The following is a 21,703-nucleotide window of genomic DNA, read 5'->3' on the forward strand; positions in this document are numbered from 1 at the left end:
CAAAAGTCTGTTTTCATATGGAATCTTCCTGCAGCCATTGTTTGTTATGTCTAGTCAATAGTTAGACCTCAGATGGTGAAGCAATTTTAGTACCAATATACATGCAAATCCAACAGATTGTGGTAGAGCCAGGATTAGCATAGTCTCCATCAACATCTTAATTAGCCCCATCTCAGCAGGAAGTAGTGATGGCTATCTCTGGAGTTCTGAGAATGTTTGTTTTTTCAGGGAAAATATATGCTTCCCAAAGACTGGGTCCCCCCCCCATGCTAATTGTTGAAAAGGAATAATCCAGTTCTAGGAAAAGAAAAAGTCGGAAATGTCTAAAAGAATGAATCAAGGGTCATATACATGCTATCCATTCTAACATAGCATGGATTATCTGCATTATCCTACTGAGGTAAAAAGCTCATTGTGTTGAGAAAAAAGAGTAATAATTTTGTGAGTGGGATGGAGTATTCATAAAATTAAAGGAAAGATTTTTCCAAATAATGGACAGGAATATTTAATGGTGATTTGTGGGAGGACTGAAGTTCCTCATTACTTATCTGAGCTACAATGACATCTTAGTTTTCCTTTCTATTCATGAGTGTTTATTTTTTGCCATGGCAGCTGAAACAATACTATAATATTTGGTTATTCCAGAATAACTTTTTTCAAACCTTCATTCTTATAGATTTTCTATATAGCTTCTGCTATACAAGAAGTGATCTTCATTTTATTGTAGAGTATCTTATGTGATTAGAATTTCTTTTTTACTCCTTTTTTTAAAGCACTTTTGGTTGTTAAATCTTAAATATACAGGTAGCTCTCAACTTATGACCAAAATTGACTCCCAAATTTCTGTTGCTAAGTGAGACAGTTGTTAAGTGAGTTTTGCCTCATTTTATGACCTTTCTTGCCATAGTTATTAAGTGAATCACTGCAGTTGTTAAGTTAGTAATACAGTTGTTAAGTGAATCTGGCTTCCCCATTGAGTTTGCTTATCAGAAGGTCACAAAAGATGATCACATGATCCTGGGACATTGCAACCATCATAAATATGAATCAGTTGCCAAGAATCTGAATTTTGATCCTGTGATCGTGGAGATGCTGCCATGGTGGTGTGAAAAATGGTTGAAAGTCACTTTTTCAGTGCTATTATAACTTCAAACTGTCACTAAATGAACTGTGTAAGTTGAGGACTACCTGTAAATGTCTATATATCATTGGCAATTAATCTACTTTTTTTAAAAAAGTAGATCAACTTGAGCATCATTATATAGCATTTCTAACAACAAGGCCAAGAAGCTGCAGTGGTTTTGCACATTCAGTTGAGATATAATTAGGAAGTAGAGTAGCCTTTGTATTAAAGTATATATTGATCAGATACAGGTGTAATATCAGGTTAGGATAACTGACTAGACTATCAAATCTGGGCATTCAAAAAACACTAACATTTTTCTCCAAGCTAGTAGTTATCCATATTTTTGCATCCCAGATTGGGTAGCTCTATGGCAAGCATACAATAAAAATAAAGGAACAAGATGTATTCCAACCCATTCTCAGAACCCAAGAATTTGTAGTCAGTAGCCACTAACAAAGTGGCTTGGTTAGGACAAACACCCACTTTTTTTCTCAAGGATTTATTTTGGCAATAAAATTGGGAAGAGCATTTTAGATGTTATGTTTAAACAGTTCTGAACTGTTACCAATTTAGTGCAATTTACCTAGATTTTATGCCTACTTGTACTAGCCATAAATAATGGAACAAATAGTAATGAAAATAACTGCAATATTTTGCTTGATGAAATTTCAAACATTCCAAAATGTACCAAATAAAACTTTGTAGGAAGACTAAACAAGAAATGAGGGAAAACTTATGACTTTAATAAATAGTGGCATAAAGCAATCCACCTCCAAAAGGTTCTATAATAAGATTTGGTAAGCCACAAATTCTTGTGGTTTGAAAAATTAAAGTATTTTTCTTTCACCTTTAATTACGGCAGATAAAAGCAAAAGCCTCTTTTGTATTTGCAGCAGCAATGTAATGTTTGAATTGGAAAGCTGTAAGAGTGATCAGCTGACTAATCAGAAATATAAGAATTGCTTTGCTAGAATACAAGAGAAATCCAATAACTGTTAACTGCCAACTCCTGGAAAGTTCTAAAGCAAAGCATAAAGGGCAGAACCATGCTATTATGGTGTGCTTCCTGTATCTTTTATAGAGATGCTCCATTTTAACTATTACCATAGCAAGTCTTTATGTATGGTCAGTTCTATTAATATTGGTAATGCTTTCTAAGATACAAAGATTATGGAATTGTACTTTGTACACTGCTTTAAGTTGTTTGGAAGAAAGGAAAAAACCCACAAAATTAGTCATTCCAGTTTTTGGAAAATACTACTAATGTTTCCCTCCCTTCCTGAATTTTGGGACTCCCAGTTGAATGCTCAACTGAATGTAGTGAGTCTAATTTGGGAAAGCGCATTCTATTCATTCAATTCTCTACTAATAATTGTATACTAATAATTGTATTTAGTTTTTTGTACAAAACGTACATGTTTCTATTTAATCCAACATCTAATCAGGAGGCAGCCAGTTTCATGGAGAATACTTTGCTATTGGTAAGGATGGCTGAAGAAAGTTATGGCAAGGCAAGATTTCTCCTCTTATGTTTGTTTGGGGGAAGGCGAGTCCATTTGCTTCTTAAAGCCATGTTAGGCATCTGTTAATATTTCTATTTATCTTGTGTGTGTTTCCTGTCTCAGTAATAAATTGTTAACTTGCTAAAATTAGGCAGTGCTGTGTGAATGATTATAATAAAGTAAAGGTAAAGGTTCCCCCGCACATGCGTGCTAGTCGTTTCCGAATCTAGGGGCCGGTGCTCATCTCCGTTTCAAAGCCGAAGAGCCAGCACTTGTCCGAGGACGTCTCCATGGTCATGTGGCCGGCATGAATGATTATCGAGACCTATAAAAAGGAGCACATGAGCTGTAGAAAGTAGCTTTAACCTAGTCTAACGTATTCCTTTTTCCATGCATTTTTTACTCTGTGTCTTTAGCCATAACCCAAATGTGGATGCACCTTAAATTTAAGAATAACAGGCATTTTCAAGTTTTTCCTGCTTTATTCTCAGTACATTTTCTAGTATCTTGACTATTTTGAACACCTTGTCAGCCCAAATACGGGGCAAATCTTTTTGCCTGTATCAGCCCAAACTCAGGCCGTCCAGAGATGGCAGTCGACAATCATTATTTGCCGCAGTTGCAACTGCCATCTGTGGATGGCCCGAGTTTGGACTGATACAGGCAAAAGGATTTGGCCCGTATTTGGGCCATCAAGGTGTTCAAAATACTCAAGACATATCTCCCCTGTCTCTTCCCTCCCTGATGCAGCTGACAAAGTGAGAAAGAGCCTGTGGCCTAGAGGTTAAAACAACTGCCTAATGTGCAATCAGCCCAGGTTCAAATCTCAGAAGAGTGTGGCTGACTGATGAGAACAAATAAGTTTGAAGTAGCTATATCAGTCTCCCTTTAATTCTTTGTTAGCAATCCAAAAAAGTTTCTAGTATAAAAATAATTCTATTTTTTAAAAATCAATAATAGCTGTTTGCCTGAGAGTACTGATTCTTTTTTTATCATTTTATTTACAAAAATTAAAAACATTGAACGTAGTGTATCATCTTTGACATACATCTTTGTCTGAGCATTTCATATTGGTAACTGCATGTGGTACATAAGAAAGTAAATATTACATACTTATATACAGCTATACATTTCCAGTTAACCTTTTTCTACTTATATCTATTCTGTCGACTTCCTTCTTTTTTCCCTCCATTTGTAAAATTTATTCCATACTATATAATATTCTGTTTCATCCTGATCTTTTAGTTCTTTTGTCATCTTGTCCAGTTCTGCGCAATACAAGATTTTCCTTATTAGCGCATCCCCACTAGGAGACTCAGCTGCTTTCCAGTTTTGAGCAAACAAAATTCTTGCCACCGTTATGACATGTATGATTAAGTATGTATCAGCTTTGTTTATGTTCTTTTCTAATATTCCTAATAATAGAGTCTCTGGTTTGTATTGAATTTTTTGACCCGTCATTTCCATTATCCATTTCCAAACCCTAAGCCAATAATTGTGTACTACTTGGCAAACCCACCAAACATGAAAATATGTACCCTTTTCCTTCTTACATTTCCAACATGTTGGTGAGTAACCATTATACATTCTTGCAAGTCTAGCCGGTGACAGGTGCCTCCTATAAAGCATCTTATAGAGGTTTTCTTTATAAGGTGTTGCTAAAGTAATTATTACGTTCCCAAATTTGCTGCCATTGATCCAAATTTATAGCATGTCCCAAATCTATTGCCCAGGTAACCATCGTTTCTTTAACTTGTTCCTCATATAGTTTATATTCTAACAAATATTTATATATGTTTTTAATTTGTTTTTTCTCTGAACCTAGTAATATTTTGTCAAGCCCCGTATCTTGTCTATTAATTCCCCACTCTTTCTTGTCTTTCACACACCTCACTTGCAGTTGTAGATAGGACCACCATTCCAAAACTATTCCCTGCTGTTTCAACTCTTGTCTTTGCTTTAGATGACCTTCCTCTAACAAAATGTCTTTATATGTGATAACTTTATCTTGCCTATATAAGTTGGGGTATGTGACTGCTTCTAATGGTGAAAGCCAACCTGGAGCTTCTATATAGTGTTGGCATTTAGCAATATTCCAGCTTTTTATTAGCTCTTGCTGAACTTTATGTCTCAGGAAGTATTGGTGGTTCCTGCTTTTCCCTCTCCATAAATGGGCATGCCAGCCCTGCTGAAGGTCATGCCCCTCTAAATACAAACATCTTTTGTTTTCCAGAGTGATCCAGTCCCTAATCCACGTCAGGGCCCGCTGCTTGATAATACAGCTCCCAAACTGGAAACCTAATTCCCCTCTCTCTTTGGCATCCTGTAGAGACTTTGGTTTTATTCTCACCTTCTTTCCTTGCCACACAAAATCTAAAGTTAATTTATTCAACTCTTTTAAAAAAATTTATCTAATTGGATTTTAATGTTTTGAAACAAGAATATCATTTTAGTTAGAATGTTCATTTTCACTGCTGAGATTCTTCCAAGAAGCAAAAGATTTAGGTTTCTCTAGTGGTCTAAGTCAACTTTTATTTGCTTTACTAATTTTCCATAATTGTCCTCTTTGATTGATAAGTAGTGTGCAGAAATAACAATTCCCAGGTATTTTATTTTAGGAACTATTTGTATACCTAATTTTTTGGCAAGATTTTCTTTTTGTGTATTGGTCATATTTTTAGCTATGATCTTTGTTTTCTTTCTATTTATTTTCAAGGCTGCCGAATCTCCATACTCCTCCAGTATTTCAAATAGCTTCTGACCTGATTGCTTTGGATCTTCCAATATAAATACTAAATCATCAGCATACGCTTGGAGTTTATATATTTCCTTCTTTATCTCAAGCCCTTTGATCTGCTCCTCTTGCCTTACTACTCTAGCTAAAATTTCCAATGTGTATATAAACAGCAATGGCGAGAGAGGACATCCTTGTCTTGTACCTTTCTGAATACTAAATTTATTAGTGGCCTCACCATTTATTCTAATCTGAGCATTCTGTTTGGAGTACATTGCAGTTATTACATTTAGAAAGTTTTTACCGACATCCATTAGTTTCAGTTGTTGAGTCAAAAACAGCCAATTGACATTATCGAATGCCTTCTGTGCATCAAGAAACAAAAGTGCCACTTGGCAGTCGCTATGCAGTTCATAAAATTCAAAAATGTCTATAATTGTTCTTATATTCCACTTAATCTGCCTGTTTGGCAGAAAACCGGTTTGGTCACAATGTATAAAGTCAATTAAATAATTTTTAAATCTCTCTGCAATTATTGACACAAAAGTCTTGCAGTCAGCATTTAGTAGGGAGATAGGTCTGTAATTTTGTATCTGTGTTCTTTCCACATCTTCTTTTGGTATTAGTACTATGTTTGCCTCTGACCAGGATTTAGGTATTTTAGCTTTGGTTAAAACGGCATTGAAAACTTCCAGTAGGTATTGATTAAGTACATTTTGTTGCTCTTTGTACAACTCCGCTGGTATTCCATCTGGACCAGCCGCCTTGTTATTCTTTTGTTTACTTATAGCCTTAGTTATTTTGGACAATCTTATTTCCTCGTTTAACATAGCTTTTATTTCCTCTGGTATCTTCGGTAGGTCTGCCTTTTCCAGATATTCTGTTATCCTTTCTGCTCCTTGTCCCTCATTCCTCTTATATAGTTTTTCATAATATCTTTGAGCTATTCCTCTTTTGGTGATCTCATGTTGGGTCTCTCCTTCCTCATCTTGCAAATTGATAATCTGTTGCTTCTCTTTCTGTCTTCTTAGTTTATATGCCAACCATCTTCCAGGTTTATTCGCATGTTCAAAATTGTTTTGCTTGGTTGCCTTAAGTTGCTGTGCTAACTTTTCCGATTCTTCTATGCAAAGTTTATGTTTAATTAGATCCCTTTTACTTTTCAATCTTTTATTATTTGGGTCTTCCTGATGTTGTATTTCAGCCTGCTTATATTCTTCCTCAAGCCTTATCTTGTATTTTTTTTCCTTATTCCTAAAGCATATATGAGGGGAGATTGCAACTCCCCTCATATATGCTTTAGCCGTGTCCCAGATGTTCTGCAGGGATGTATCCCCATTTTTGTTCACTTGAAAGAAAAGGTACATTTCTTTCTCCATCTTTTTGTTAAACTCTTTTTCTCTAAGAATCACTCTTTGAAGAGTCCATCTACTCCTTTGTCCTTTCCAGCAAAAATGTATGGGATTGTAATCTGCCCAAAGACTAGGTTCTATATTAATTTCTTGAATTACTGAATCTAATTCTTTTGAGAGCCATAACATATCAATCCTGGTCCATGATCTATGTCTATTGGAGTAATATGTATATTCCCTTTTGTCTTTATTTTTTTCCCTCCAAACATCTTGCAAATTTAGGTCTATGTACATCTCAAAAAAAGTTTTGGAAAGTATCTTTTTGTTCCCTTTCCTTACTTCATTACTTTTATGATCTTTTATTTTATCTACTATCGCATTAAAATCCCCAATCATATGAAACCCATCTCCCTCTATATCACTAAGCTTACTATGCAGATTTTTAAAGATTCTTGGGCTCCATTTGGCGCGTAGATTACAACAATTATTATGGGTTTTTTTGTTCAGTTTGGCCTCCACTATCAAAATCCTTCCCTCTTTATCCTTATACAGTATATTTGTTTGGAAGCTATCTCCTTTTTAACATATAAAGCAATTCCTCTTTTTTTCTCATTTAGTGAAACATATAGCTTTCCTAATTTAGGTTGTTCTAATAAATATTTCTGATCATTTTTATATGAACCTCTTGTAATGTAATAACATCCACATTTAATTTGGTAAGTTTACTAAAGACTTTCCGATGCTTTAATGGTGAGTTCAGTCCGTTGATATTTGTTGAGCATATCCTATACTCCTCTCCCATCATCTTGTTTCTGTCTTGCCCTAGTGCTTCTAGTGATTCTTAATTCCTTTCTCTCCTCAAGACTTCACCTCTGCTGTTCTAGTCTATCTTGTCCTTCTCCCTCTTTTACTTCCTCTGTAAATTGCTCTTTCTCTCTTTCATCCATCATTCATTCAGCATCTCTTCTTTTGGCCCTCACATTTTCTTCTCCTTGATCTCCCAAGTGTTCCTCTGAGACACAGTATTGTCTATAAAAGTCTTCAGCTTTCTCCACTGTGTCCAATCTGAATCTCTTATCCTGCAAAGTCACTATAAACCCCTCTGGTGTTAGCCATCTAAAATTCACATTGCTTTTGTGCAGCCTAGACGTCAAAAAGTCTTCTGCAGATCTCTCATTCTTTTAGGTATTTGTTTTAGCACTATAATTTGCTTCCCTCTATACTCCAGCTCCCCTTCATGGATTACTGCCTTGTCGTGGCGAAGGGGCGTGCGTAATTCAATGAAGCTATGAGCTATGCTGTGCAGGGCCACCCAAGACAGAAAGGTCATAGCAGAGAGTTCTGACAAAACATGATCCGCTGGAGAAGGAAATGGCAACCCACTCCAGTATCTTTGCCATTAAAACCCTATGGACAGTACCAAAAGGCAAAATGATATGAGCCCCTCAGGTCAGAAGGCGTCCAAAATGCTACTGGGGAAGAGCAGAGGGCTAGTACTAGTAGAGCCAGAAAGAATGAAGTGACTGGGCCAAAGCCGAAAGGATGCTCAGCTGTGGATGTGTCTGGTGGTGAAAGGAAAGTCTGATGCTGTAAAGATTTTTTCTCCATAGGAACCTGGAATGTAAGATCCATGAATCAAGGAAAGCTGGACGTGGTCAAACAAGAGATGACAAGATATGGTGATATAGCTATCAATCTAAGAAAAGTATCAGCTACCAAAATGAGTGTATTGATATATATTAACAGATTTGGCTGACATTCCTAGGTCAAAAAAAGATAGCAAGGACATATCCCTCTTCTTTTGTTGAATTGATCATACTTCTTCGTAACTGAGGAATGAATCTGACTTCCCAAGGTCATAAGATTCAACTCCTTTGCTTTAATAGCAGTATTTAGATGACAGATGAAGATAAACTAGCACAGTCAAACCTGTCTGGGTTCAGAAAGTTGTGAGCTTTCTTTGATAGTACTGATCACAAAAATCAAAAACATTTGTATGTGTGATTCCCACCCCATTAAAACAATAATCTTAACTTTATAAGATAGTACTGTTTCAGATCAAAATGCAAGACATGTATACTTGATATCACGAAACTGGAACCTGTTTTTTCCTACATAACAATATGTGCAAAAGTCCTTTTCTATATGTATTCATGATCACGACTTATGGAATTTTCTAACTTTGAATTTGTAATAGTGCCTTATGCATGGAACAGTGATACAAATCATTGTCAGTATAAATTGTTGCACCTGGTGATGTAGTCATAAAAACCTGGAGGGCACTTGGTTGGGAAAAGCTGTTTTCCAAAGGTCATGGAAAGGTTGAAACTGACAAAAAATATCTCAAGGCAATAGTGAAGAATTTTTCTGTTTGTGATAGCAGTGGGGAAGTCTTTGTTAGTTTTATTCACCCCATTTCAGGTATTGATATATGTTCTTAAATCTTGAGTATTTCCTCTGCCAGGAATCCATACAACCAGCCACCAGTATTGCTGTCTTATGAGATTATGAAAAAGTATCATATTTGCAAGGAAATAAATGAAATACACGTCTATTTAATTTTTTTCAGTGAGTAAAATTTAATATAGAACAGAAGTATTAACATATGGTTTTGCTAAAATTGTTCTTTTTATTTTATTTAAGGAATTTATTTGGTTGTCCATCTCTTATAAGTGAAAATCTGTGTGGTATTCATCAATGATAATAACAATAAAAAGGCAGCATAGTAACAGCGAGGGAGATGATAATACTAATTCAAAAAATGTGGTTCAGAAATCCCCTGTATTATGCTCACAGATAGTTGAATCATATAGAACAAAGCTTTTCAATCCATGGTACACATACCACTGGTGATACTTCGGCACCTGGCAGGTGGTACACATACTACGGGTTGAAAAGCATTGGTAAAAAAGTGTAAAATTATAGTAGGGGGTGGGCTAAAGTGGCAGCAGCACCACACAGGTCTGTGGGAGAGTCAGCTGGAACTGCAATGTTACCAGGGCTGTGAGTGCCCAGGATTGGCTGAGGACTCCAGCTGATTGGCACACAGCTCCAGCTGATTGGCACTTCTGGGAGCAGAGTGCAGCCTTGGGGAGGAGTCAGCTGAAGCCGCACCAAAGAGAAAAGGAGGAGGAGGAGGAGGGAAAAAGAAGAGGCTATAAAAGGAGGAGGTTTTGGTGGGAAAGGGAAAGAAAATGACAATGGGAAAAGAGAAGGGGACGGAGAAAGACAGATGGAGAAGAGTGGCTTGTCTGAGACAAGCAGAAGAGAAAGGGATAGAACAGTGCAAAGATTAATGTCAGAGAAACAGGGGCAAGTTTCCCATTAAAAGTGTGGTATGTTGGGTGTACAGATAGTCCTCAATCTACGACCACAATTGAGCCCAACATTTATGTTGCTAAGTGAGAAATTTGTTAAATGTGTTTTGTTCCTTTTTATGACTTTTCTTGCCACATTTGTTAAGTGAATCACTGCAGTTGCTAAATTAGTAACACAGTTGATAAGTGAATCTGGTTTCCCCATTAACTTTGCTTGTCAGAAGGTTGCAAAAGGGGATCACATGACCCTGAAACATTGCAACCATCATAAATATGAATCAGTTGCCAAGCATCTGAATGTAAATCACATGACTCTGGGGATGCTGCAATGGTCATAAGTGTGAAAAATAGTCATAAGTCACTTTTTTCAGTGCTGCTATAACAGTCACTAAGCGAACAGTTGTAAGTCAAGGACTACCTGTAGTTTATCACTTTTTTCCTTTTTCCTTTCTTTTTTGTCATCAAGTTTTTGACACCTTGCTAGGCAACTGCTGGTACTCAAATATTATAAAAGTGGTACAATCTGTGAAAAGGTTGAAAAGCACTGATATAGAAAACAGAGGAGATACATAATGGTATAGTTTAAGAAGGAATAGAGCCTTACTGCTTCAAGGACCAATATGAAATTGCAGGAATGTCTTAGGTTGTGATAGCCTACAGGTGTTGGTAAGATGAAATTGATCTGAGCAATTACAGGCACTTTATAACACTAAGAGTGGAAAGTAAAATCACCCAGAGCTAAAATCAGTAGAATAATATCCTCTACACCAGGCATGTCAAACTTCCGGCCCGTGGGCCAGATGCATCATGCCGAAACCACGCCCACTCCATTGCTGGCAATGGGAAAAAAGTCGTGTTACATTGCACGACATCATGTGATGTCGCGAGTTTGACATGCCTGCTCTACACAAATCAGCAAATGCATCAGGGGACACTGAAAGACTAATGTATAAAACTACATTTTGATTGGTTTATGAAGCTGAACTAATGAAGTTGTCTATTGTACTTCTAAAGATACAGAATTCCTCGGGGAGAGCAATACAGTCAAGAAAGCCCCACTATTAATATGAACAAGGAAGCTTTTAAAATTCTTAACAGGGAATGTAAATGGGACAGATCTTACCAGGATTATCAAACAGTATCTTGAAATGGCATCAGCCTCCACTGACAAAGCTGAAATCAAGAAAGTCCTCTCCTTCTCCAATATTATTCTGGATACTAAGTTCAGTTTTGGAATAATGTTCTGAATGCTGCAGCATGATAACATTTTTTCTGCAATTTATTTGTTGATTAAGGTTATAATTGTCTGTGGAGATTCTCAGTCATCCAGGTCATAGTTGTTTCAAAGGTACTTTTTCAACATACAAACAAAAAGAGGGAAAAGAAAAATAACTAAAACATGTGAAGGAATCCCTCAGAACTCGTGGTTACCCTAACTAGGCCATCAAATCCAGAAAAAGATCCATCAGGAGCTCCTCCATTACAGACAAAGAAGAGAACAACAAAGATAGCAACATTGTCATTCCATACATTGCAGGAATATCTGAAAGCTCAGGAGGATTTCCAGCCAGCACAATATACATGCACATTTTAAACCCAAGAATATACTAAGGCAGAAGTTTGTCCAGCCCAAGGATGGAGTGTCTTGAGGGACGACAAGAGACAGTAGGCACGGTCCAAAGAACTTGTTTATTGGGCAGAGGTCCCGGGCGAGGCACCGCCGGGAATCCCCTGTATTTATAGTCAACAGCAACGTTAACAACTTTGTTTAGAACCAATAAGCAGGCGGGGTTCACCCACCTAACGACAACATCCAATAGGGAAGAGACCGGCTAAGGTAGGCGTGGCTGACAGCGCGTTGTTGCCGGGGCCAGCTGGCAGTTTTGACAGCTCCGGCTGGACTGCGCATGCGCGGTTAAGCTTAGTTTGACAGCTGTCAGTGTACTGCACATGCACGGCAGTTTGACAGCTGTCAGAATCGGCCGGTTTGACAGCTGTCAGTGTACTGCGCATGCGCGGCAGTTTGACAGCTGTCAGAATCGGCCGCTTGCCGCGTCTGTGGGGGGGGGGGGAAATGCTGCGGCAGCCTTTTGACAGCTGTCAACGGCTGCCGGGGATTCCTTATAGTTGTGAGGGGAATGTGTGTGTCTTCTGAGTACTGAGTGTGTGTGTCTTCTGAGTACATAACACCCCTTCCCCCCCTGCCCCTGGAAGTTCAGCTTGGATCAGCTTCGCTGTTTCTGCTGCCAGCCCATTCATAATCAGCCAAGTATGAAGGGGTTTTCCGCAGTCTGGTGGAGCGGCGAAGACTTGTCCTGGGCTGGCTTGTGCTGGGCTGGTCCTCCCTTCCCTCTGCGGGGAAAGTTTCGGGGCTTGGAGGTTGGGGGCTGTCGGTGTCGTCTGGGTCGTGCGATGCAGGGCTAAATGGCCTTTGTGGCGCCACGGGGGAAATTAATACGCTTGGCTGAGTTTGGGGAATGTGGTTTTGCGGCACCCGCGGTCTTAGTTGGTCGGCGTGTCGTCTGATGAGCCTTCCGTCTCCTAAATCGATGAGATAGGCGACTGGGCCAGTCTGGATGGAGATCACGCCTTGTAGCCACTTGTCGCCGACCCCGAAGTTCTTTGCCCAGATGAGCTGGCCAGGAGGGAAGATTTTGACAGTTGGTGCGTGGATTGGTTTGGCGGCTGCCCTGTCGGGGTGCAAACGGTCCAGTTTGGTGACCAGTCGGCGCCCCCAACGGAGCTCAGCCGGAGACTTGCCGGTGGTGGAGCAAGGCGTGGAGTGTTGGGCCAGGAGGTATTTCGCCAGTCTGCAGTGCCAGTCGCCGGAAATGATTTTCTTCAGGGCTTCTTTAGTCGCCTTCACCATGGCCTCTGCGAGACCGTTCGTGGAGGGGTGAAAGGGCACAGAGGTGGCGTGCCTAATCAAGTTGGCCCTGGTGAAAATCTGGAAGTCATGAGAGGTAAATTGGGGGCCGTTGTTGGATACAATGACATCGGGCAACCCGTGGGTGGCGAATACCCTCCTCAATCCCCTGATTGTGGCTGCTGAGGTTGTGCTAGCTACAGGGATGACCTCGAGCCATTTGGAAAAGCTATCGACTATTATAAGAAAATTTTGCCCCTGGAAGGGGCCGGCATAATCAATATGCACCCTGGACCAGGGGTTCTTAGTCACCTCCCACTTGTGGACAGGGGCGTGTGGAAGGGGTGGCCTGGTCTGCTGGCACATGTGGCAGGTAGCCACAAAGTTTTCTATGTCTGCATCGAGCCCTGGCCACCATAGGTAGCTGCGGGTGAGTGATTTCATTTTGACCACGCCAGGGTGGCCGTCGTGGAGGGAGGTTAGAGCTTGTTGTCTGTGCGGGGTGGGTATGATGACACGGCTGCCCCAGAGGATGCAGCCGAGGTGGGCTGACAGTTCGTGGCGCCTTAGGAAGTAAGGCTGAAATTCTGGCCCCGGGGAGGTGGATTGCCAGCCAGTTAAGACCCAAGTCAGAACCATTGCCAGGAGTTTGTCCTTGCTGGTTGCAGCAGCTATTTCTTTTGCAGATACGGGGTGGTCCGGCAGTTCCTGGATAGCCAGGATTTGGCCAGCTGGTGCGGGGTCTGGGTCGAAGTTGTGCAGGGGCAGTCTGCTAAGGCCGTCTGCATGACCCATTTCCTTGCCTGGTTTGTGTTCGATTTTAAAGGAGTACGCTGCTAGAAAAGTGGTCCAGCGAAGCATTCTGGGGGATAAAATTTGCGGGGTCAACTTGTCCCAGGTGAAGAGCCCTAGCAGGGGTTTGTGGTCAGTAAAAATTGTGAAGTGCCGACCGTATAAGTAATCGTGAAATTTCTTCACGCTCGCCACTAATGCTAGGGCCTCCTTGTCAATTTGCGCGTAATTGCGCTCAGCTTTGGATAGGGTCCTGGAGTAGTATGCGATGGGGGATTGAGTTCCATCACTGTGGAGGTGGCTGAGGACTGTGCCTATGCCATAGGGTGAGGCGTCGCAAGCGACGCAGAGGGGCATTTTCTCTTTGTAATGGGTGACAGTAGATTTGCTTGAGAGGAGCTGTTTCAATTTGTTGAAACTGTCATTGTGGGCTTGGGACCAGAGCCACTGGGCTCCTTTGTCTAATAACCTGTGGAGAGGTTCTGCTATTGTAGCTTTGTGGGGGAGGAAGGCGTGATAAAAGTTTATGAGACCCAGAAAGGCTTGTAGTTCTGCCTTATTCTTGGGGGGTGGGGCTGCCCTGATGGCTCTGACTTTAGAATCCGTGGGGTGGATTCCGTTGGCGTCAATTTTGTAACCCAAAAATTCAGTGGAGGGGACCCCTATGGAGCACTTTTCTTTCTTTAATTTGAGGCCGGCGGTGCGGAATCTTTGAAGCACCTCTCGCAGCCTGTCAGCCAATATTTCCCCGGATTCCCCCACGATGAGCACGTCATCGAAATAGGGGCAGACCCCTGGGATTCCTTTGAGAGTTCGCTCCATGGTTTCCTGGAATATTCCAAGTGCCACAGCGATTCCAAACTGCAGGCGGTTCACCCTGAACGCTCCGTGGTGGGTGACTATGGTCTGGGCATTGGCCGTTTGCTCTGAGACTGGCAGCTGCAAGAATGCATGGGCCAAGTCTAGTTTGGCGAAAATAGTGCCTGCCTGAATGGAGGAGAGCACATCCCTGACGGCTGGGACTGGGTAGGCGTGAGGGTTTAAAGCACGATTAAGGGTGGCTTTATAGTCCGCGCAGAGGCGGACCTCCCCATTAAGCTTGACAGGGGTGACTATGGGGGTTTCCCAAGTGCCCCCTTCCGTGGGTTCTATGACTCCCAGTCCAATTAGCCTGTCGAGCTCTGCTTCTATTTTTGATTTGAGAGCGAAAGGGACTCTTCTTGCCTTAATCCTGATAGGCAGGACCTCTGGGTTCAGTTTTAGATCTATGGGGGGGGGCATTGAATTTTCCCAGTGTCCCGTCAAAGACGTCTGCGTATTGTTGGCAGACGGCTTGTAATTGGTGAGGCTGAGAGTGGTTAACGCCCATAATTTTTATCCCCAGGGGTTCGAACCAGTCAAGGCCAATGAGGCTGGCTCATTTGCCTGCTGCGATTTGGGCTGTTAGTTCTCCCTGGAATTGCTGGTAGTTAATGAAGAGCTTAGTTTCCCCTTTTAATTTGATAGGGGCGCCCTGGAAATCGGCTAGGAGAATTTTCGAGGGGGTAATAGGGAGCCGGCATCTGCACTGACGCGCGATTCCTTGTAGAGTGTCCCAGGAAAGAATGGAGACTGAGGACCCAGAGTCCACCTCCATCTCGCAAGGGATTCCCGGTATCCGGACCTGAATTTTAATTTTGGGGCGAATATAGCTGGTTGTTAAGGGCCCCTGGTCCGTGTTAGTGGTCATGACAGATGACCATAGGGTCTCCCCTGGCAATTTGGGGGGGGAATATTACCTTCCGGGGCGGCCTCCAGGTCGTGAAGGGTCTCACGGCCGGTGCTGCGGCAGGCGGAGCGAATGTGGCCGGTTTTGCCGCAGCCATGGCACTTGGCATTGCGAAATTTGCATGATGCCCTGGCATGGTTGCCACCGCAGCTGGCACACTTGGAGCGGTTGGTGGTTTCCTTTGAGCCTCCGGCCGGCCGATCTGGTCTTTTGTCACCCTCACGGCGAGCTTGGGGGTTGGCAGGTCTCGGATGGATAGCGTCCACTTCGGTCTTCTGCTCGGCTGTTCCCTGGTTGGAATTTCTAGGGCAGTCATGGTGGACTGACCCTGTGAAGGGATTTCCCGCCGGCAGCGCGTCTTCCCGATGGCTATCTTCGTATGCCATGATTTCAATCGTTAACTCGGCCAGGTCCATCGTCGGCTTAGTGACAAGTTTCTTCTGAAGCTTCAGATTCCTCAGACCGACGATGACCTGGTCCCTTATGCGGTCTTTGAGGTCCGGGAAACGGCAGTGTCGGGCCACTTGTCGGACCGTCGCTATGAACGATTTGGCCGGCTCGCCAGGTCGTTGGTACTGGTGGGCGAAATTCAGGCGCCAGTACAACTCGGACCGTCTCGGCGAGAAGTGTCGATTGAGGCGGTCGACTAGCTCGGCGTAGGGCATAGTGGCCACCGGATCCGGGCTGCAGAGCCCTACGGCGACATCATAGACCGACGGGCCGCTGAGGCAGAGAAGCGCCGCGGCTTTGGGGCGATCCTCGATGATGTTATTTACGAGGAGATACCCCTCTACTTGCCCGAGATGTGATTCCCAGCCCTCGGGCTGGGAGACATCTAATTCTCTGACATGCCCAAGGTTGGCCATACTGTCTGGTCCGCGGGTCTGCTTGGGGTAGCGTAGGTGGAGGGCTCTCCCGAACCAGCAAGTGACTTCAGCGGTGTTGGCTGGTGGGACGGCTTCCCTCCTTCACTTGTGGCTTCAGCTAGTGACTTCAGCTAACAAGCAGACCCGTATCCCACCCTCGTCGCCAGGTGGAGTGTCTTGAGGGACGACAAGAGACAGTAGGCACGGTCCAAAGAAGTTGTTTATTGGGCAGAGGTCCCGGGCGAGGCACCGCCGGGAATCCCCCGTATTTATAGTCAACAGCAACATTAACAACTTTGTTTAGAACCAATAAGCAGGTGGGGTTCTCCCGCCTAACGACAACATCCAATAGGGAAGAGACCGGCTAAGGTAGGCGCGGCTGACAGCGGGTTGTTGCCGGGGCCAGCTGGCAGCTTTGACAGCTCCGGCTGGGCTGCGCATGCACGGTTAAGCTTAGTTTGACAGCTGTCAGTGTACTGCGCATGTGCAGCAGTTTGACAGCTGTCAGAATCGGCCGGTTTGACAGCTGTCAGTGTACTGCGCATGCGCGGCAGTTTGACAGCTGTCAGAATCGGCCGCTTGCCGCGTCTGTGGAGGGGGAAATGCCGCGGCAGCCTTTTGACGGCTGTCAACGGCTGCCGGGGATTCCTTATAGTTGTGAGGGGAATGTGTGTGTCTTCTGAGTACATAACAAAGGATAAAACACCCAGACACAAACTGAGCAATGTGATATATGCAATACAATGCTGAGAGACATGTATAGATCTGTACATTGGTAAAACAAAACCACTTCACAAGCCCATGGCACAACATAGGACAGGGCTTTTCCAACTCAATTTCATTGAGGGCCGCATCAGCATTGTGGTTGCCTTTGGGAGGCCAGATGGGTGTGGCTGGGGTGGGTGCAACCTACTGGGTGGGCATGGCTGGCATGCGCATGGCCTACTGGGTAGGTGTGGCCAGCTCAACATCACTAGCATCAGGGATGCCTGTGCAGGCCTGGCAGGACTGGGGTGAATCTAAGGGTCTCTGATGGAGGTGGGGTGGGACCGGGGCAAGTACTGGGGCATGGTCCACTGGAGGAGCCTCACCATCCCTCTCAGGCCGTGCAGGGGCCCAGAACCCTGGGCAATGGAGGTCAAGCACCCAGCCTGGCCCTTGAGCTCCCACAGCACTGGGACCCCACATCCCTGCCTAGCCAAACTGGACTTCCCTAAGGGCGTGCTCAGTTGCACTTACCTCCTCCTCGAGGCTGCTGCTGTTGTGCTTACTCTCCTTGGCCACATTACTCATGGGGGTGCAAGAGGGCAAAGTGCGTGGGTCAGAGGGAGGCCAACTCCCTCTCCATGTGAGGAGACCTGGCTTTGTAACCAAAGTATCCTCAGCAATAGGATGGGAGACCACCAGGGGATGACGAAAGGGCAACAGGGCTGCTGGTGGCCAAGCGCTAAGGCAGGACTTCCCTCAGGCCCTCCCTCCTCTCCTTCCAATCTCCCTCCCTTCCTCTTCCCTCCCTCCCCTCCTTCCCTGCCTCTCTACTTTTCATTCCCATCTCCTTCCTTCCTTCCCTTCCTTTCTGTTTCCCTCCCTCCCTTGCTTCCCTCCCTCCCTCCCTGTCTCTGTGCCCAGGAATGGACAAGGGGAGGAGGTTGGCAGTGTTTCTTTCAAAGAATAACAGAGTTGGAAGAAACTTTTGAGGTCTTCTAGTCCAACCCCCTGCTCAAGCAAGGGGACCTATACTATTCCAGACAATGGAATATCCAATCTCTTCTTAAAAGCCTGCAGTGATGGAGCATCTACAACTTCTGAAGGCAAGCCTTTTCACTGGTTAGTTGTTTTCACAAGTCCTTGGTTCTAGGCTGGTTTTCTTCTTGATTAGTTTCCATCTAATGCAGCGGGCTGGCATATAATGTTTGTTGAGCCTGTCAGTGAGCTCGGCATACGGGACCTCTGCGATCAGTGTTGGGCTGAACAGCCCCACGGCGTCGTCGTAGACTGGAGGGCCGCTTATGTATAGGAGAGCGGCGGCTTTTGCTCTATTGTCAGTAATTTTACTGACTAAGAGAAAGCCCTCAACCTGCCCCAGATGTGACTCCCAACGCTCTGGATGGTGGGTGTCGAATTCTCTGACACGTCCGAAGTTGGCCATGCTGTCCGGTGATCCGCTCTGCTGTGGAAGTTATAACTTCCAAGTGACTTAGCCGTGACTTGCTCAACTGGCCAGGAACTCTCTTCCCCTGGCCATGACTTCAGCTTGGCGAAGCGGATCCCACCTTCGTCGCCAGTGAAGTGGCTGACAGACCACTCTGAGACAGCTGGCTAACATTAACAAGTTTATTTGGAGTCGGACAAAAAGGTATTAGGAGTTCAAGCTTTTATAGCCGGCAGCCAGCCGGCTAGTCCAATCAGCGGCTGATCTTCTCCCGCCAGGATTCCTGGGCCAATCCGCTGTCAGCTATTTTGACAGCTCCTTTGCCGCGTGGCTGGGCGGCTCCACGTTGTGTTGACAGCCGAGAGCTGTCAACCGGCTGCGCCTGCGCCTTCACTGGGGAGTTTTGACAGCTGTCAAAACTCCCGCGTGTTCAGCTGTCATTGAGCTTTACCTCATAACTAAATATACAGTTTAACTTGTAATGATAACGAATTACATATAATACAATTACTGCCTTCTGATGCTTTGGAAAATAGGTTGACCCTTCTTCCCATTCAATTCAAAGAGTTCTATTATCGGCTGGATTTTAGGGAGGTGGCAAGAATAGACCACAAAGCCAATCTGCAAATTTGCTCTCTCACCTGCCTGCACACCACCTCCCCGATGCAGCATGTGTGTGTGTGTGTATTTGTGTGTGTGTGAGAGTGAGAGAGTGTGTAAGTAAGTAAGTAAGTAAGTAAGTTTGTTTACTGCATTTGCAATGCTCCCCATTCCCCACACTTTTGCTTCCCTGCTGGCTCAATCTCTTTCTCTCACATACACTTACACACAAAAACTCTCCCTGCTTTCTCCCCCTTCTTACTCTTTTCCTCCAGCTGCACCTGAATGGAGTGGGAGGAGGTTAAAAAAAAGAGACAGGGAGGAGAAAGGGGGAGGTTCCCCTTTTTTGTAATGCCTTGGCTTCCTCCTTCTCCTCTTCCCCTTCCCTCCTCTCTCTCTCTCTCTCTCTCTCTCTCTCTCTCTCTCTCTCTCTCTCTCTCACACACACACACACACACACACACACACACAGAGAGAGAGAGAGAGAGAGAGAGAGAAAGAAAAGAGAGAGAGAGAGAGAGAGAGAAAGAGAGAGAGAGAGAGAGAGAGAGAGAGAGAGAGAAACCCTTCCTGCTTTTTTCTCCTTCTCACCCTTTCTCTCCAGTCGCCACAGAAGCTCATACATTGCCAGCCACTGGCAGTTCCAGGCTGTGGCTCTGCATCTGGCATGAGTGCAGCATGCCTCTCTCCGGCCCTACTATGTGGCAGAGAGGGTGACTGGGAGCCAGCCGACGCTTGGCTTGTGTCACCATGCATTCCCATCTCCCCACCTTTCATCCCACAGGCTGGGCATGCCCTAGGGTAGGGTGCTAGGCTTACAGAATGCCATGGCCTGAGTGAAGAAAAGTGTGGCCTGTCAAAGCAGAGCCAGATGAGGAAAGGCCCGGCAAAGCGGGGTGTGGCTGGGCATGACAGGGTTAGGATGGGAGGGGCGAGGCAGGGTGAGGCAAATGAGCTGCAGCTGCTGCTACACATCACCAGCCTCCAAGTGCTCACTGTTTCATGTGTGTGCGCCGGGGAGGGGGCGCCCAGCTGGGGTGGGGTGGGCCAGGGCTGGGGCAGTGAGGGCCAGTCCCTTGCCATTTCTGGGACAGACCCAGGGGCCAAATCTTGGCCCTCTGCAGGCCAAATCCAGTCCATGGGCCTTGTGTTTGACATATCTGACATAGGAAATTAAATCCATCAGGACAAGATTCAGCAGTCAATCTGCATTTGTAAGACGAAGGTCGCTCTTTTGAAGACAGCCAAGTCCACATTTTGGATTGAGAGGATCATTGGTTTGAAACTGGGGTAAATTTATGTTAACATTGAGCAGCCCTCTCTCAACAGAGACAGATAAGACACACCTCCAGTCTACAATGTAGCCTTTGAAGGAGTTCCAAGAAGATTCCACATCCAATTGCACTCTTATTCAGGTGATCCTGAGGGCAAAGATAAACTCCCCAAGTGGCTTCAAGAGCTCTTGGGGAGAATGCTAATGACCAGATGATTGCAAAGAAATACCATCTAACCTTTCCCCCATTCAGTCAGAACCTATCCTTCCATTCCTCCCACTATCCAGCTTCATTGTCACTTCATTGTAATTACGCATGCCCAAGATGGCGGACGTGCTCAGCTGAGCTCCGCGAGCTCCAGCTGTTAGGCGTCCCCTAGGAGCCCCTCAGGAGCCTTCGGGATCTCTGTGTTGGGGATTGGGGGTTAATGTTGACAGGCAGTGAGGCAGCGAGGCAGTCGATGAGGTAAGCAGTGGTCCGCTCAGGCTCCTACCTGCTGGTGTGCCCGTCTGCTGGTTCTGCTGTCTTCCGTCCGCTTGCTTTTTGCCTTTCCCGGGCCGTCTGCAGCCGTTTGCACCCGGCGCCGGCGTTCCTTGCATTCCTTGCTGCTCTGGGCCGTTTCGGTCCGCTTTCGGTGGCGGCGTCCTCAAGCCGTTCTCGGTCGGCGGAGGGGACGCCCGCAAGTCTATCTTGGTGGCGGCGGTGGCGACAGCGTCAACGGCGGTGGCAATGGCGGCGTTCTCGGGCCATGTTCTGGCCGTTTTCAGCGGTTGGCAGCTGGCGGTGATGTTTTCTGGGCCTTTTGGCCCATACCGCCAGCGGCGACATTTAATCTGCTTTCGGGCCACTTTCGGCAGCGTCGGCATCCTCGGGCCTGCTCGGGCCGTTGCGGTGGTCGGCGGTCGGCGGTGGCGTTTTCCGGGCTTTTTGGCCCATTTCGCCGGCGGTGGCGTTCCCATGTTGCTCCGGGCCGCCTCGGGCTGCTTTCGGCGGCGGCAGCGTCCTCGGGCCATTTTGGCGGTGGAGAGGACGACTGCAGGTCATCTCGGCAGCGGTGATGTTTCCCTGTGCCGTTCTCGGGCCATTTTCGGCGGCGATGGCGTCTTCGGACTGTTTCAGCGGCGGAGAGGACGACCACGGGTCATCTCGGCGGCGGCGACGGCGACGTGTGTTTCCTGCACCGTTCTCGGGCCGCTTTCGGTGGCAGCAACGGCGTCTTCAGGCCACCTTTACCACCTTGGCCTGCCTAGCCCTCTGCCTTGGTCATATATATTTACCAACTTTCTGCCTACCTCCCTTCCCCCTTTGGACTTGGACGGACCTGGGTACTAGCCACAGTGGGAGAGTGGCTTGG

The sequence above is a fragment of the Vipera ursinii genome (assembly GCF_947247035.1).
Source record: "Vipera ursinii genome assembly, chromosome: 4".
In the NCBI taxonomy this organism is placed as follows: Eukaryota; Metazoa; Chordata; class Lepidosauria; order Squamata; family Viperidae; genus Vipera; species Vipera ursinii.